The following is a 16,240-nucleotide window of genomic DNA, read 5'->3' on the forward strand; positions in this document are numbered from 1 at the left end:
AGAGTAGAATTAAAAGACAAATCAAATTACTCGAATCGAGTTAAAACTCGTTCAAATTTAATTCGCTAATTTATCAAATCAAGTTTAAATAAAAACTTGCGTTTAATAAACTTTTAAATTTAATTCGAACTCAGCTTGATTAGCATATAAGTAAAATGTATGTGTAAAAAATTCAAGCAACTCGAACTTGACTTGAGTTCGATTCGATGAAAGTTTGTTCGATCTCGACTCGAGAAGTAAACAAGACAAATTTGAACAATATTCAATCTCGTCAAAATAATCAAATAAACTTGAACACTAGGGTGTTCAATTTATTTAAACTCATTTACACTCTTATGTAGGAGTACAATAGATGTGAGTTTGTACACTCACATGATAAATTAAATATAATTTAGATGTATTAACAAGTACTCAGAGCATCCATTAGAAAGAGACAAATTTCAACCAATAATATTCAATTTAAAAAAATTCACAATTTTGGTGTTTTGTGGGGGAATTTCTCTATATATTATCCCTACAAGAAAATATTACAAAAGTGGTGTATTTGAGGTTGGTTTCTAATCTAAGGGTCGCAGCAATTGACAATTGAGGCTTTATTAAAAATTTGATTTAAATTTCTTTTATTTTTTGCTGCTAAGGAAGTAAAAATGAACGATTTTTTTTATTTGTTGAAAAGGCTTTGCCACCCATTTGACACGCGGTGAAGCATTTTTATTCATAGTGGCTACCATTTTTTATTTTAAATATAAAAATTTAATTTTTGTAGTACTAAACCCTAGAGTCTAAACCCTAAACCATAAACCCTAAATCCTACAATCTGATATTATGTAAAACAAAAATTCTCCTAAAAATTGTGCTATTTTCGTAAACGGTGATCAATCACCCTTTCAAAATTCCTTTAGGTTCCAATTGAAAATACAAAATTAATTTAAAATGAAAATTTCCCAAGTCCTCCATTTTTGAATTTTTTGGTTTTAACGTTAATTTAAATTATGATAAATAATGCAGTTAACGGGTTCTCAATATAAGTGCAAGTTAATCCAAAATATACTCATTTGACTGCAAGTATACATGTTAAATAGTAGTTTAGGGCATATATCGAATCGATCTCACGAGGAGCAACTATTACAAGTACTAGATCCTTTACTTGCTCTATTATTTAGACTATCTATCAAATAAGGGTAATAGAAATAACAATATTTACTAACTATTTTAACTAAATAACTTGCAAGATAACAATGGAGAAATGTCGCTAAATACTTGAGTTAGAAAAATAGAGCCCACTTATTGCACAAAAGATACAAGTGAATAGATTTACCTCTTGTCACTACTCTTATTTAACTAGAGATTTATTTCCAAATTTGTCAAAACTCACTCTCATGATATGGTAGCTTAGAATAGCTAGTTTTCCTTATTCTCATGGTAAATAACTAGATCTACTCTTTTGTTCTTCATGAAATGCAAGGTTAATCCACTTAAGTGTACCTCTATTCTCATGAGTTTGCTTCTTAAACTCGATTTATGTTGTTTCATCATTATTACCAATTTTCATTGAATAAGAACAACTAAAAACTTGTTATTGGCGATCAAGCAATAACAAGTAATAAGTATGCATAAATGAACAAGTTAATACTAGAGGTAGCAAGTGTAAATTATATTCAGCTCATATCAAGTAGTTATAAATTTCATCTGCTCTTTAGATATAGAAATTTAACCACTCGTGTGATATAAGATCACAAAGAGCATAACTTCATTGTATTTAAACATAATAAATCACAAGTGAAAGGAAAGATAGAGAAAATTTAGGCAAGGTGATGAACAAGCTCCCAATCTTCTATTTCTTCAACAAAAGGAGTGATACAATGAGTTCTCCAAGTTTTTCTTATAAGTTTCTAACTAGAGAGAAGAAGAAAAGGCTACAACTAATTTCTACCAAGAACTACCAAGACTACAACTAATTTCTACCAAGAACTAGCAAGAATTTTCAAGAACTTTTTTCTCTCTTCAATGATTCTTACATATATAATGTTAGGAGAGTCAAGGAGTGGAAAATGATATGATATAAACCTCTTTTTTTCTTCCCTAAGGAATCTTGAGCATGTGCAGCCGAAATTTTGAATTAAAATTGAACTGGAAAGCAGTAAGAAAACTGAGCAATTGCAAAACAAATTGCAGAAAAACAGGACACAATACGCGACCTTGTAATTCGTGGCCTAAGCCCACATATTTGAGGTCGCATATTGCCTTCATGTACGTTTTCTTGCTTCTTTTCTACTTCAGTTGATCGCTATCATCACATGCAAGATGTCCAAGTGTTTGTTCAGGCATTGCACCAGTAATACTTGCATTTGATGCTCTTCTACTTCCCAAATTGCCGTTGAGTCAAAGCACTAATGAGTTTGAATTGAATCCATCTTAATCCAACGTTGATAATTCACCTCAATTCCTACAAATATAACCAACTTTGCACATTAAGTTGCTCAATTGAAACTCATAAAATTTAGAAACTTAGGGAGCAAGTCACATCTTAAAACATCTTAATTTGTACCAAAAATAGGCACAAAATGCTACTTAAAAACACTCATAATAAATACTCATCAAATTTTTCCACACTTAAATCATTGCTTATCACCAAGCAATAAGAAAAATGATCCAACAATGATTTAAGAAGTGAAACGAATCAAATGAATTTGATCATCAATCTCTCTTGACTTGGCCAGCTTTCATGATGCAACCATTTGTATCACCCTCAATATTCATCATATCATGCAAAAGAAAGATAATTATACCTAAAATTCAATCTAACAAAGTCAATCTCTCTATCTCACCTAGTCTCACAAATAACTAACCTATATAGTCACCTTAGAGTTTCTTCCTTTAAAATGAAATGCAAACTTTACGAACCTTAAGAGGGAACTATTCACTTTACTTCTCTTTTGTTCATTCTTAAAAGGGTGAAAGTGTCGTTTTATGCAAAAATTGACATTTTTAGATGAAAATCCCCAATTACTCAACATTTCACTTATTTATACTTAATTTAAATACTTTTTTTTATGTAAAAATTGATATTTATAGATGAACACTCCCAGTTACTCAGTACAAGAATTTATTAAAAATATTTTGACCGAGTTTCTCCTTAAAATTGGACGAAACTCCCTGTCAACAATACCTACTAATCAACAATTCAAAAGCACAAAACAATTTTTCAATGACATGTCCGACATTTAAATACAAAAGTAACTTCTACTGAGGACATTCCTCCCCCCACACTTAATATATACATTGTCCTCAATGTGTAGGGAAAGAAAATAAAGAAAATAAGAACAAGTTACTTTCCAAATCAATGGCTAAGATCCAATTCAACCTTGAGTCATGATCCATCGACAATCAATGACCAAAATCAATTAGAACCACCACAAGTCCCAAGTGCAAAAGTATATGTGCAAGTTAAACATTCTACAGGGAAAAGATAAAAAGAAAACTATTAAGAAACATGGAAGCAAAAGCAAAAGGTATCAAGAGGCCGGTGCATCTTCAATTATCGGTGGCGCCATCATCATCATGGTGAGGTGGAGATATTGCCCAAATGCTCTTCAATTCGCTGCATGCGAATATCCATTGACCCCAACTAATATTCAATTGTATTCAATCGACTAAAAAGCTGCTACCAATTGGATTGAGGTGGTGGAGGTGGAGCAGCAATTGATGGTCCACTTTCATCTTGGCTATAACATGCCTTCTGTCGTCACGCCTGAGTAGGTGAAGGAATATGCTCTATAGCAATTCCCATGGCACGAAGTGAAAAAACGAATAGCTCTGTTGTGACGGCCCCACCTCCCCCTAGGGCGTACCCCAGGGTTCGGCGGGTCGCCTGCCCAACTCTCGTCAGGATTCACTCACTTATAGTTTAGGAAAAATAATGTACATCCACAGAAAATAAATAACACATCCACTTCAACTTAATATATACATTGATGTTCAAATCTAGATACAAAACTTCTACATACCAAAATACTTCAAAGTGTTTACAATTCGAGTACAATCAACCCTGGTCGGGTACTAGCATGAGTACAAATTCAAAATTCAAAACAATTAGATTACGCTAGTCTGTACACGTCTCACGCCTCGCTCGTAGCCTCTGTAAGGAAAACAAATGACGTGGAATGAGTTAAAAGCCCAGTGAGGTTCCAAATAGCAAGTTGACCATTTTTTTAAACGTGCAAGTATCACGTAGCAAAGTAATGAGCATGAAAAGTTCATAAAAGTGGACAATAACACTTCAAGTAGCAATTCTCAAAATGAGCGAGTGTAAAGTTTTCTTTTAAAACGAAACAATAACACGCTAAGTACTAATCATTCCAAAGTATAACGATATGGATGGCTCTTCGGAGCCAAATTCCCATAACATCACCAGAATTTGATCAAGTAATAGTTGACACTCCGTCAACTTTCAAGTAAGTAACCAATCCCGTAGAGCATCACTTAAACTACTCTCCATCCACCATCCAAACCCCCTATTGGGCCCAAAATCCTCAATAAACACTAGTGGTAATACTCGAGTATACCGATTAGTCGAGGAGATATCACTCTACTCAACAAAACAAAGACCCAGGGTTCGTTACCCAATCGACCAAGCCCTTGCCGGCTCAACTCGAGTAACTTGCCACAAGGTTTCTGGAATTCCAGGAAGTGCGCACCATATACACAAATATATCAAATCCATTGCAATAATAAACAAATATACCTCATATTAGGGCAAGTGTAATAAAGTACACTCCTGCCCAATCAAACAAATGACATATCATTAAATCACATTGGTCAAGTATTGAAAATAAGTGTCCAACTCAATCAAGTATTTGGAAGCACTCACCAAAAGTCTAGTACCTCTCAAAGTCACGTTCAGGTCCAACTCCTTGATTGGAGTCCAAATCTGCGATAAATATCATTTGCGAATGTAAAACTCTCTAGAGTGCGAAACATAGGAGTTTCGCTTCAAGAAAATTAAGTAAATGCAACTCGTTTAAGTAGTATTCAAAATACTTATCAAATTCCGAACAATTCATGCTCGCTCTTAAAACTTTGAAACTTTGAAGCAATTATATTTGACATACCATTTGAGTCGAAGAAATGGAGAAAACGTATTTCTTTTAGTCGTAAATTTCATTTTTTCAAGGGTACAAGTTTTGGCCGAATTCTAATTTATATATCTCGATAAAAGAAGACACAAATATCCTAGATGGTTCAAGTGGTATTCGTCCTCAAATCCTTACCTAGTCCTCGAGTGCAAATTTGGGCAGCACGCCCTTTGTATTTACCTATTTTCCAGCCATTTATGGCCCCATTCTTTTCCTCAATCAGTCCCAAAGTCACACATAAAGTAATCTCATTTCAATAGCCGTTCAATAGGCTCAATGTCGTACAGTACAAAATCAAGTTAGGAAAATATCCGGAAATGAAGTTTAAGTCATAAAACAAAAGATAGATTTAACGTCGCTTAGCGTATCGGACACAGCCAAAGCTACGCTTATCAAATTTATGTGCAATTCATACCATTTTGAAGCTAAGATAAAGGGCTACAACTTTGATGAAGACCACTCAGTCCAGTTTGTAGTGTATCCAGGTCAAAATTTCAAATTACAAAACCAGAATCTCACAATCAGGCTAGTTAACCGCACTATACGTAAATGACAATAACTCACGCTACTGAAGTCCAATTGAGGCTTTTTCAGGGCCGTTGGAAAGCTAAGACATAACACTACAACTTCTGTGTTTTAGCCAAATGCTAATTCAGTACGTATCAGGGTGAACAGATGCGGTCAGATAGGTGAAATGTCGACACTGTCCACAGATCTCTACCTATGGCAGTTAGGGGTATTTTTGTCTTTTCATGTGCTACAGTGCTTGAATTGAGTTGAAATTTTACAGAAAGCTATAAAACATCATTCCCTATAACTTTTATGTTTTGTGCTGAATCTAATTCGGCCTCCATCATGGTCAAACAGAACTGGGCAGAACAGAGCAATGAAGAATCTCAATTCTGGAATTTAAGGTATTCAAGGTGAAATTTCACATTTCTAGCTTAAAACCACTACTACTACCTCCTATACAAGTCTAAATACACCATATACCATCCAAAAAACAAGAATTACAAGTAAACCATTTAAAACCCTAACTCAAAATTCATCACTACAATCATCAAAATCACTTAAATTAGGTATCACCAAGTATGAATTCAAGTTACTACATTACTCAAACAAGAGTAAGGGAAAAGGAAAGGATGGTCAGCCATAATACCTCAATAAAAGGGCTTGCAAGAGTTATCCTTCACCTTTCCTTATGAAATTTAGCTCCCTAAACTTCCCAAGCTCTCAATTTACAAGTTAATCGGTTTAGTTTTTTCATTTTCTCAATCAATCAAGCAAAACCCAAGATGGATTGAAGCTCTTTTTCTCTTGTTTTTCTCCTCCTCTCTCACGGCTGGCATGGTGGAATGAAGAACAATTTGAGTAGTGTTTTTGGTGATAAATATGGCAGAAATTAGTTGGTTTTAGGTTGGGTCAAAGATAGTTAGATTGCTTCCACTTGTCACCAAGAGATTAGCTTCCAAAATTTTTTCTTTTCCTCGGATTTTTTAGTCAAGAATTTCGGCCATCACATGCTGATTATGGGCTGATATTTTGGCTCTAATAACAATGAGATTAAGTTAATGAAGTGGTGGTCAAGTGGTGTATTCAATCGATAGTGAACAATACCCGTCGGTTCGAGCCGATTTTCCTTAAATCGCATATACTAGGGTTTTGTCTTATAATTCACTAACCTAGTATTATCACTTTTAATCACACACTTAATATCATCTAAAACTCACTCTTAATCACCAAATTTGATACACACTTCGTACCGAATAGTCACACTACGAAAAGGCGTAAAAACCCTAATTTGTGATAACTTGAAAACGAAAGGGAAAACCCTTAATTCTATGTTCATTTGCACTTATTGTGGGGTGATTGAGTAGTAAGGCTTTTAAAAAAGTAATAAATGCCAAATAAAAGGGAATTTTAAGAAAAATATAAGGGATTTTACAATTCCATAGATTAAAAGTAGGGTTTCGAGTAAAATATGAGAGATTTAAGAAAACCTGTTAGTCACATATAAAACTAGGGTTTTAAGTACAAGTAGGGTTTCTAATCTTTAAAACAAAACAATGTCTTAAAACAAAATAAAATATAGAAACCGTAATATCTTAAAAGTCGAGGTATCATATCTGTATTGGGCCGAACAACTATCCGAGTTACTCCATTCAAATTATCTCCCACCTGCTTGAGCACTAACGATGGGAGATGGGAAAATGCAAGTTTGAAAGAAGTAGTGCGTTATCTCATCGTCGACCTTATATAACTAATGGTGATGTTTGGTAGTGGAATGCAGGCGTAGGAAGATTCCAATTGTGAAACACATAGTCAAAAAAGTAGATGTCACTTTTTTAGACCTCCTCGTGACCACTCTTCTTTGGAATCACATTGCGCCCCATCATATAGATAATGAGGCGATGGCGAGTGTCAAAAACGCTAGCAACTATCGTCTCTTTCCTAGAGGAGCGGAAAGGTTGGTACTCGAGATCAAATTGAGACATGGCATGTAATGGATCCCATCTCTCATTGGGAGCAACAAACCCGTTCTTCAAATCAACAACTGGACTAGTGTTGCAACCCAAAATGTGCGTGATGAGATCACGAGTCAAGCAAATCTGAGTACAGCACACCCAGGAGTCCACCAACTCTCCACTGTGACTTGCCTTGTTGACTATGTTGGCATAAAATTTATGCACTAAGTCTGAATAGTAATGAGTCAGCAAAGTGAGAATAGGCACCCACCCAAGCTGGGTAAACGTCTCAAATATGATAAACCGTCTCAATTTCTGAACTAATATGCTTTTCAAGGATGAACTCCAAATTAACATGTGTTTCGTGCTACTCTTGATTGCTTCGACTTGAAAACCTAGCACCATCACAAACATTCACCTCTGAGCATCTAGATGTACTCCCCCATTAACACCTCGTCATGGATTGGGTGAAGGAGACCTATCTTCTTCACTTTATTTAATCTCCTCAATCACTTCCATCTCTTCGCTTCCTTCAGTATCCTCGGTGCTCGAAGAGGAAGGCTTACGAATAACATGTCTTTTTCCTCTTGTCATGGCATCTAAGAAAGAAAGTATAATTAGTTTCTTATACCAGACCAAAATTTTGCACACCTCACATATCATACTAGAAGTTATTCTTATAAAATGCTTAAAGAAGAATTTTGCCACTATAGCAACCATAGGCATATTATAGAATTATCATTCATATATAGGGACTAAAATTGGCTCTATGATCCACAAATACACATCTCCATGTCATAAAGAATCAATTAAATATTCAATAATGCATAATATTATAACATGAAAGACATGACATTAAAATGATCAAAAATTTGTCAAAATCACCAATTTATTAAAATATGGAAACAAACATTTTCCAATTCATGAATTTGGTAATAACCAAATTTATAGCAAGCATTAATTAGTAACAATAATTCACATTTAGCCATAAATATGATTAAGCAAAAATTACCCCAAAAATCACAAAATTCATTAAAATTACTCTCTATACACAATGTACTTGCTAAAACATTATCAACCAACCATTGTTAGTTATAATCAACAAAAAAAATAGCTCAAATAACAATCTAAATTACTTTTTTGGTTTTATCCAAATATAGTAACTTTAAAATTTAAACAGCTAATAAAACATTAAACTGCTACATTTGAACATGTAAACATACTTAAACAACCTTAATAAGCCTATTAGAAGCCAAAAACATCAATAAACATCATCAAAAATGTGAAATTAGAAGATGCCAGAAAGCTTAAGAAATTGAAAAATACCAACTTCTAAAATACAAAAATTTGATGAAGAAACTACCATCAATCACGTAAAAAGATGCTTGGAGAAGAAGATTATGCAAAAAAACCCTATGAAAAACACCCCAATTGACCTCCAATTGATGAATTTAAGAGTTAAGAACCCTAACTTCGAATTTCTCAAAAATCAAATTTTAGGTTATTTTTCTTGAATTTCAACTAGTTAAAAAGACTCTAGGAAGGTTAAATGGTGTTGGGTTGATATTTTTTTCCAAGGAATTGGAATAAAAATGAAGATTTGTAAAGTGTGTGTAATAGTGTGGGAGAAGTGTGTGAGAATACGTGGCCTTGAGGAGGAGAAGAAGAAGAAGAAGAAAAATGAACCCACGTTTAGTCACTTTAGTGCCTTTAAAAGAAGTATTGAAAATGCAGCAAGAAAATATGGCTTTGAGCTCACATTTTTGAACTCGCATTTTCTACTTTAAATTTACAAAAGACAAAACGTGGGTTCAAGAAAACTTGATCTTAGGTCACGTTTTGATGTCCATATTTTCTGTTGAAAAATTGCAGAATGCAATACGTGACTATGAAAATGCAACCTTAAGTCATGTATTGAGCCTGTATTTTCTTCATTCTGCATTTTTTCTGCAGAAATTTCGAACTTTCCTAAAATTATACTTGTTGTCCCAATTGCTCAAATTACATTCTAGATCATTCTTTTGTCAAAATAATCAATGCACACACATGTAAAATGATCAAAACATGCATTTTACCCCTTCTTAACGAATAAAAAACAGCATTTGCTCAAATCGAGGAGTTGAGTTCCTTGATCAAAGTTCACATTTTTCACATCAAATGATCATCCTTGCTTCTATATTCAAAACCAATAATACAAAAATAATAAAATAATTTAAATACATAATTTAAACACAAAATCACACTAAATTAATATATATCATAAAGACATTAGGTTGTCTCCCAATTAGTGCTTTTATTCATAGCTGCTTTCTCGATTCAAAAGCATTGACTCCTAAGGTTGAAGAAGAATCACCCAAAGGACATATAAGTCCCTTGGGGATGATTTCACCCGCCAAATAGGGTTTTAATTTTTGTCCGTTGACCTTGAACCGCCCATTTCTTGCATTAACTACTTCAACGGCTCCATAAGGAAATACTTGAGTCATTTCAAATGGTTCTGACCATCTTGACTTGAGTTTTTTTGAAAATAATTTAAGGCGTGAGTTGTACAAAAGTACTTTTTTGCTCCACCTCAAATTGTTTAGGGATAATATGCTTATCATATCAATATTTCATCTTTTTTTTATAAATTTTGGTATTTTCATAAGCATGTAGTCGGTGTTACGCTAATTCACTTAACTCAAGCAATCTTCTTCTATCTGCAAGATTAAAATCTATGTTAATTGATTTAATAATCCAATATGCTTTATGTTCAATTTTCACAGGTAAATGATAAACTTTTTCATAAACCAAACAATATGGCGACATCTCCAAGAGTGTCTTAAATGACGTCCAATAAGCTCAAAGTGTATTATCGAGTTTTCTAGTCCAATCTTTTTGTGATTTGTTCACTGTTCTCTCCAAGATGAGTTTGATTTTTCAATTTGTTAACTTCGCTTGTCTATTTGCTTGAAAATAGTATGGAAGTGATGTCTTGTACATACAATTATACTTAATCAATAAGAAATCAAGTTTTTTATTATAAAATACTTTCCTTCATCACTTACTATGACTCTAGGTATACCAAATCTATTAAAAATATTTTTTTTAGAAAATAGAAATACTACCTTAGTATCATTCATAGGTGAAACGTGCAACTCCACCCATTTGGAGACATAATCTACGACTACTAAGGTGTACTTATCATTAAAAGAATTAGAAAACGGTCCCATAAAATTCATCCCCCAAACATCAATTAATTCAACTTCTAAAAAAGTTGTAAGAGGCATTTCATTTTTTCTTAATATGTTTCCAATTTTTTGACAAACATCACAATTTGTAACATGTTTCCTAACATCCCAGTACATTGTTGGGTCAATAAAATTTCAATTGTCATACCTTTACTACAGTTTTTGAAGTACTAAAATGATCCCCCGTTTCTAGGTTATGACAATGATATAAAATATCACGTAGTTCACTTTCAGGAATACAACTATGTATCATACCATCGGTATAATATTTATAAAACAGTGGTTCCTCCCAAAAGTAATTTTTCACGTCATGCAAGAATTTCTTCTTTTGGTGATAATTAAAACCTTTCGGTATTACTCTACTTACCAAATAATTGGCAAAATCTGCATACTATGGAGAATTAACAATTGCTAAGACAAATTCAATCAAAAAATTCTCTTTAATTGAAATTTGATTATTAGTAGGGATGTACTCTAGTCGTGATAGGTGATCCATCACAAGATTCTTCAATCCCTTTTTATCTTTTATTTCTACATCAAAATTCCCACAATAAAAGAATCCATCGAATTAGATGAAGTTTTGTATCTTTCTTATGGAACAACTATTTAAGAGTTGATTGGTCCATATAAATGATCACTTTAGATCTTACTAAATAGGATTTAAATTTATTTAAAACAAATATCACTGTCAATAGTTCTTTTTTCGTGGTTGCATATTAAGTTGTGTTTCATTAAGCAACTTGTTTGCATAATAAATTACATGCAGCCTTCCTTCTTTTGACCTAAAACAGCTCTAACCTTCCTTCTCTTTGGTTTCTATTGTTAATAGAATTGACAATTTGACCTACTTGGACCTCCATATTTCTATACATCCCGGTCAATTGATCCAATCTCCCCTTTAGTCGCTCAAATCTTTTCGAGGTGCTGTTGGCCAGTTTTTCCATCGCAATCTCCGAACCTGATTTAGTGTCCGTTTGTGATTGTTTTGGTTGAAATTCTAGCAAGTTAGTCAACTTTTAAGGATTGCTTTGATTCTTCATCCAAAATTTGGATGATTTCTCCACTCCGGATTGTATGTGTTTAAGTAGGGGTTATTTTGAATATTTCTATTGTAATTATTGACAAATTAAGTTTGCTCAAAATCAATACACTCATTCGTATTATGTTCACCCCCACATGTAGAACAATAAGCAACATGTACATTAGGTGAAGAATTTGGACCAACTTTGACTTGTCTACTTAGCAATTTTACTATGTTGTTTATTTGGGCACTTAACATATTTAGAGTGTCCATTTCGATCATATCTGCTTGCTGTCGAGAATTACTTTGATCATTCGCCCTTTGATAGTTATTTGCCGCCATTTTTTCTATTAAATTTTGAGTTTCTTGGAGTGATTTACCCACTAACGTTCCCTTTGTAACTGTATCAATTGTAGTTTTAGTCAAGAAAAATAAACCATTATAGAAGATTTGGACAATGAGCTAATCAGGAAGTCCATGATGAGGACATTTTCATAGCAAATTTCTAAGCCTTTCCTAAGGTTCATACAATAATTCACTCTCTTGTTGACTAAAAATAGTTATGTCCATTCTAAATTTAGCCATTTTATCGAGTGAAAAGTATTTGGTGAATGTATTTGGAGCATCCCAAATGGTGAAAGTATTTGGAGCATGAGAATACAACCAAACTTTAGGTTTATCTCACAAAGAAAACAGGGACAACTTTAACCTAATGGCAAAATGTGGCTAACTTTAACCTTACTTCACTAACTCCTTTCATTTTAATAGTATCACATATTTTAAAAAATGTGGCTAAGTGTGCATTTGAATCCTCTATAGTATCACCTCCAAATTGAGATTATTGATTCATTTGAATGAGTGATGGTTTACTCTCAAAATTATTAGCGTTTATCGTTGGTCGTGCTATGTTTGTTTGTGATCCTTGAGTCCTCGATAAAGCAAAATCACTAAAAACTTGCCCATTTGTTTCATTTTTTGCCATTTTTTCTTCGAAAGGCAACTCTATAGCGATTCTCTCGATATGTTGAGTCTCATTTTCCTCTCGTGGTACACGCTTTCTTTGTCATCTTAGTGTCCTTTTAATTTTCGAATCAAAAGGTGCAACAACGTACACACAACGTCCGGTGTATACACTACAAGTAAGAAGAAAAGAGATAATGTAGTAGCTATATCACAAAAACAAATAAAAATTCTAACCTATCTATCGACACAATTCAACTAACTAATAAAGAAAACATCTAAATTAATAAAACTTGTTAGATCTAAATATTGTCGATCCCCGACAATGGGGTCAAAAACTTGATGGGTTCTCAATATAAGTGCAAGTTAATTCAAAATATACCCGTTTGACTATAAGTATAAAGGACAAATAATAGTTTAGAATATATATGGGTCGATTCCACGAGGAGTAACTATTACAAGTACTAGATCCTTTACTTGCTCAACAATACTTACTAACTAACTATTTTAACTAAATAATTTGTAAGATAACAATGGAGAAATGTCACTAAATACTTGAGTTTAGGGAAATAGAATCCACTTATGGCACAAAAGATACAAGTGAATATATTTACCTCTTGTCACTACTTTTGTTTAACTAGAAATTCATTTCCATATTTGCCAAAATTCACTCTTATGATGTAGTGGTTTAGAATAGTCCAGTTTTCCCTATTCTCATTGTGAATAACTAAATCTACTCTTTTGTTCTTCATGAAATGCAAGGTTAATCCCCTTAAGTGTACCTTTATTCTCATGAGTTTACTTCTTAAGCTCCATTTATATTGTTCCATCATTATTATAAATTTTTTTTGAATAAAATAACTAAAAACTTGCTATTGGTGATCAAGTAATAAGTATGCATAAATGGACAAGTTAATACAAGAGATAGCAAGTGTAAATCATATTCAACTCATATCAAGTAGCTATAAGGTCCATCTACTCTCGAGATCTAGAAATTTAGCCACTCATGTGATATAAGACCATAAAAAGTATAACTTCATTGTATGCAAATATAATGAATCACAAGTAAAGAGAAAGATGGAGAAATCTTAGCCAAGGTAATGAACAAGCTTCCAATCTTCTATTTCTTCAATAAAATGAGTAATACAATGAAATTCTTCAAATTTTTCCTAAAAGTTTCTAGCTAGAGATGAGAAGAAAATACTACAACTAATTTCTACCAAGAACTTCTAAGAACTCCTTCTCTGTTCAATGATTCTTGCATATTAATATTAGGAGAGTCAAAAAGTGAAAAATGATATGGCATAAAGTTCCTATTTCCTTCCCTAAGGAATCTTGAGCATGTGCAGCCAAAATACTGAGTTAAAATTGCGCTGAAAAGCAGTGTAAAAATAGAGCAAGTTGCAGAACAAGTTACAAAAAAAAAATAGGGCACAATATGTGAGCCTACAATACGTGACCTAAGCCCACATATTCGAGGTCGTGTATTGCTTTCAGGTACATTTTCTTGCTTCTTTTCTGCTCCAATTGATCACTATCATCACATGCAAGATGTCCAAGTGGTTGTTCATCTATTTCACCAATAATACTTGCATTTGATGCTCTTCAACTTCCCAAATATAACTAACTTTGCACATTAAGTTGCTCAATTGAAACTCACAAAATTTAGAAGTTTAGGGAGCAAGTTACATCTTAAAACATCCTAATTTGTACCAAAAATAGGCACAAAATGCTATTTAAAAACACTCATAATAAACATTTATTAAATTTTTCCACACTTGAACCATTGTTTGTCATCAAACAATAAGAAAAATGATCCAATAATGATTTAAGAAGTAAAATGAATCAAATGAATTTGAACATCAATTTCTCTCGACTCGGCAAGTTTTCATTATGCAACCATTCATAGCACGCTCAATACTCATCATATCAAGCAAAAGAGAGATAATTATACCAAAATTTAACCTAACAAAATCAATCTCTTTATCTCGCATAGTCTCACAAATAACTAACCTATATAATCACCTTAGAATTTCTTCCTTTGAAATGAAATGTTAACTTTACGAACTTTAAGAGGGAACTATTCACTTTACTTCTCTTTTATTCATTCTTAAAAGGGTGAAAGTGTCTTTTTACATGAAAATCGATATTTTAGATGAAGATTTTCGATTATTCAACAATTCACTTATTTCTCCTTAATTCAAGTATCTTTTTACATGAAAGTCGACATTTGTAGATGAAAACTCCCGATTACTCAATATAATAATTTATTGAAACTCTCTTTGTTTTTATGAGCAATTCTTTCAATAATGTAGATACAAGAAAGAAAAAACTTTAGGAACTATATAAATTAATTACATGTAAAAACAAGTAAGATGAGATATTTCATTTATCTTGCAAAATTGTAGGCATAATTTTTCCTATTTTATAAGATATTTTCTCATATGTAATAGTAGTAATCACATAATAATTGCTTTCAAGTCAAGTGAACATTGACTTCTCCAATTACTTACTTCATTTCACTAATATAGGAGAATTTTAAATAAAAAGGGACTTAATTGTCATGCATTTATGGACTCAAATGAATGACGTACTAAAAATTTAGGGCAAATTTTGAATTGTGGACAAGATTTTGAAAAAATTGTAATAGAGCTTCCCCTTAAAACTAGATGAAACTCCCTGTCAAAAATACCCAAGAATCAACAATTTAAAGCACAAAATAATTTTCCAATAACATGTCCAATATTTAAATGCTAAAGTAACTTCTATGTAGGACATTCCTTCCCCCACATTTAACATACACATTATCCTCAATGTGTAGGGAAAAAAAATAAAGAAAATAAAAAGAAGTTACTCCCCAAATCAATGGTTGAGATCTAGTTCAACCTTGAGTCACGATCTATTGGCAATCAATGACGAAAATCAATTAGAATTTCCATAAGTCCCAAGTGCAAAAAGATAAGTGCAAGTTAAACATTCTACAAGGAAAAGATATAAAGAAAACTACTAATAAACACAGAAGCAAAAGCAAAAGGCATCAAGAGGCCGGCATGTCTTCAATCATCGACGGCATCATCATTATCATAGTGAGCTGGAGGTATGTCCAAATGCTCTTCAATCTGCCGCATGCGAATATCCATTGACCTTACTTGATATTCAATTGTATCCAATCAATTAAAAAATTGCCGCCAATTGGATTGAGGTGGTGGAGGAGGTGAAGCAGCAGTTGATAGTCCAGTTTCATCTTGGCAATGACATGCCTTCTATCGTCGCTCCTGAGTAGGCGAAGGAATATGCTATATAGCAATTCCCATGACACGGAATGAAGAAACGGATTGTTCTGTGTTGGGGCTAACAGCTATCGGAGTTACTCCATTCAAATTAACTCCAATCTGCTTGAACACTAACAACAGGAGACGGGGAAATGCA

The 16,240-nt window shown here is 33.1% G+C and overlaps 1 non-coding gene across 1 annotated transcript; it reads left to right on the forward strand.

The window, feature by feature from the left end:
- Positions 1-12,322: 12,322 nt before the first annotated feature.
- LOC113694439 (small nucleolar RNA R71) lies at positions 12,323-12,430 on the forward strand. The gene has a single exon (XR_003449389.1). It is a non-coding gene; the product is annotated as a small nucleolar RNA R71 (small nucleolar RNA).
- The last annotated feature ends 3,810 nt before the right edge of the window (positions 12,431-16,240 follow it).

Source organism: Coffea arabica, chromosome 6c (genome assembly GCF_036785885.1).
Source record: "Coffea arabica cultivar ET-39 chromosome 6c, Coffea Arabica ET-39 HiFi, whole genome shotgun sequence".
Classification (NCBI taxonomy): Eukaryota; Viridiplantae; Streptophyta; class Magnoliopsida; order Gentianales; family Rubiaceae; genus Coffea; species Coffea arabica.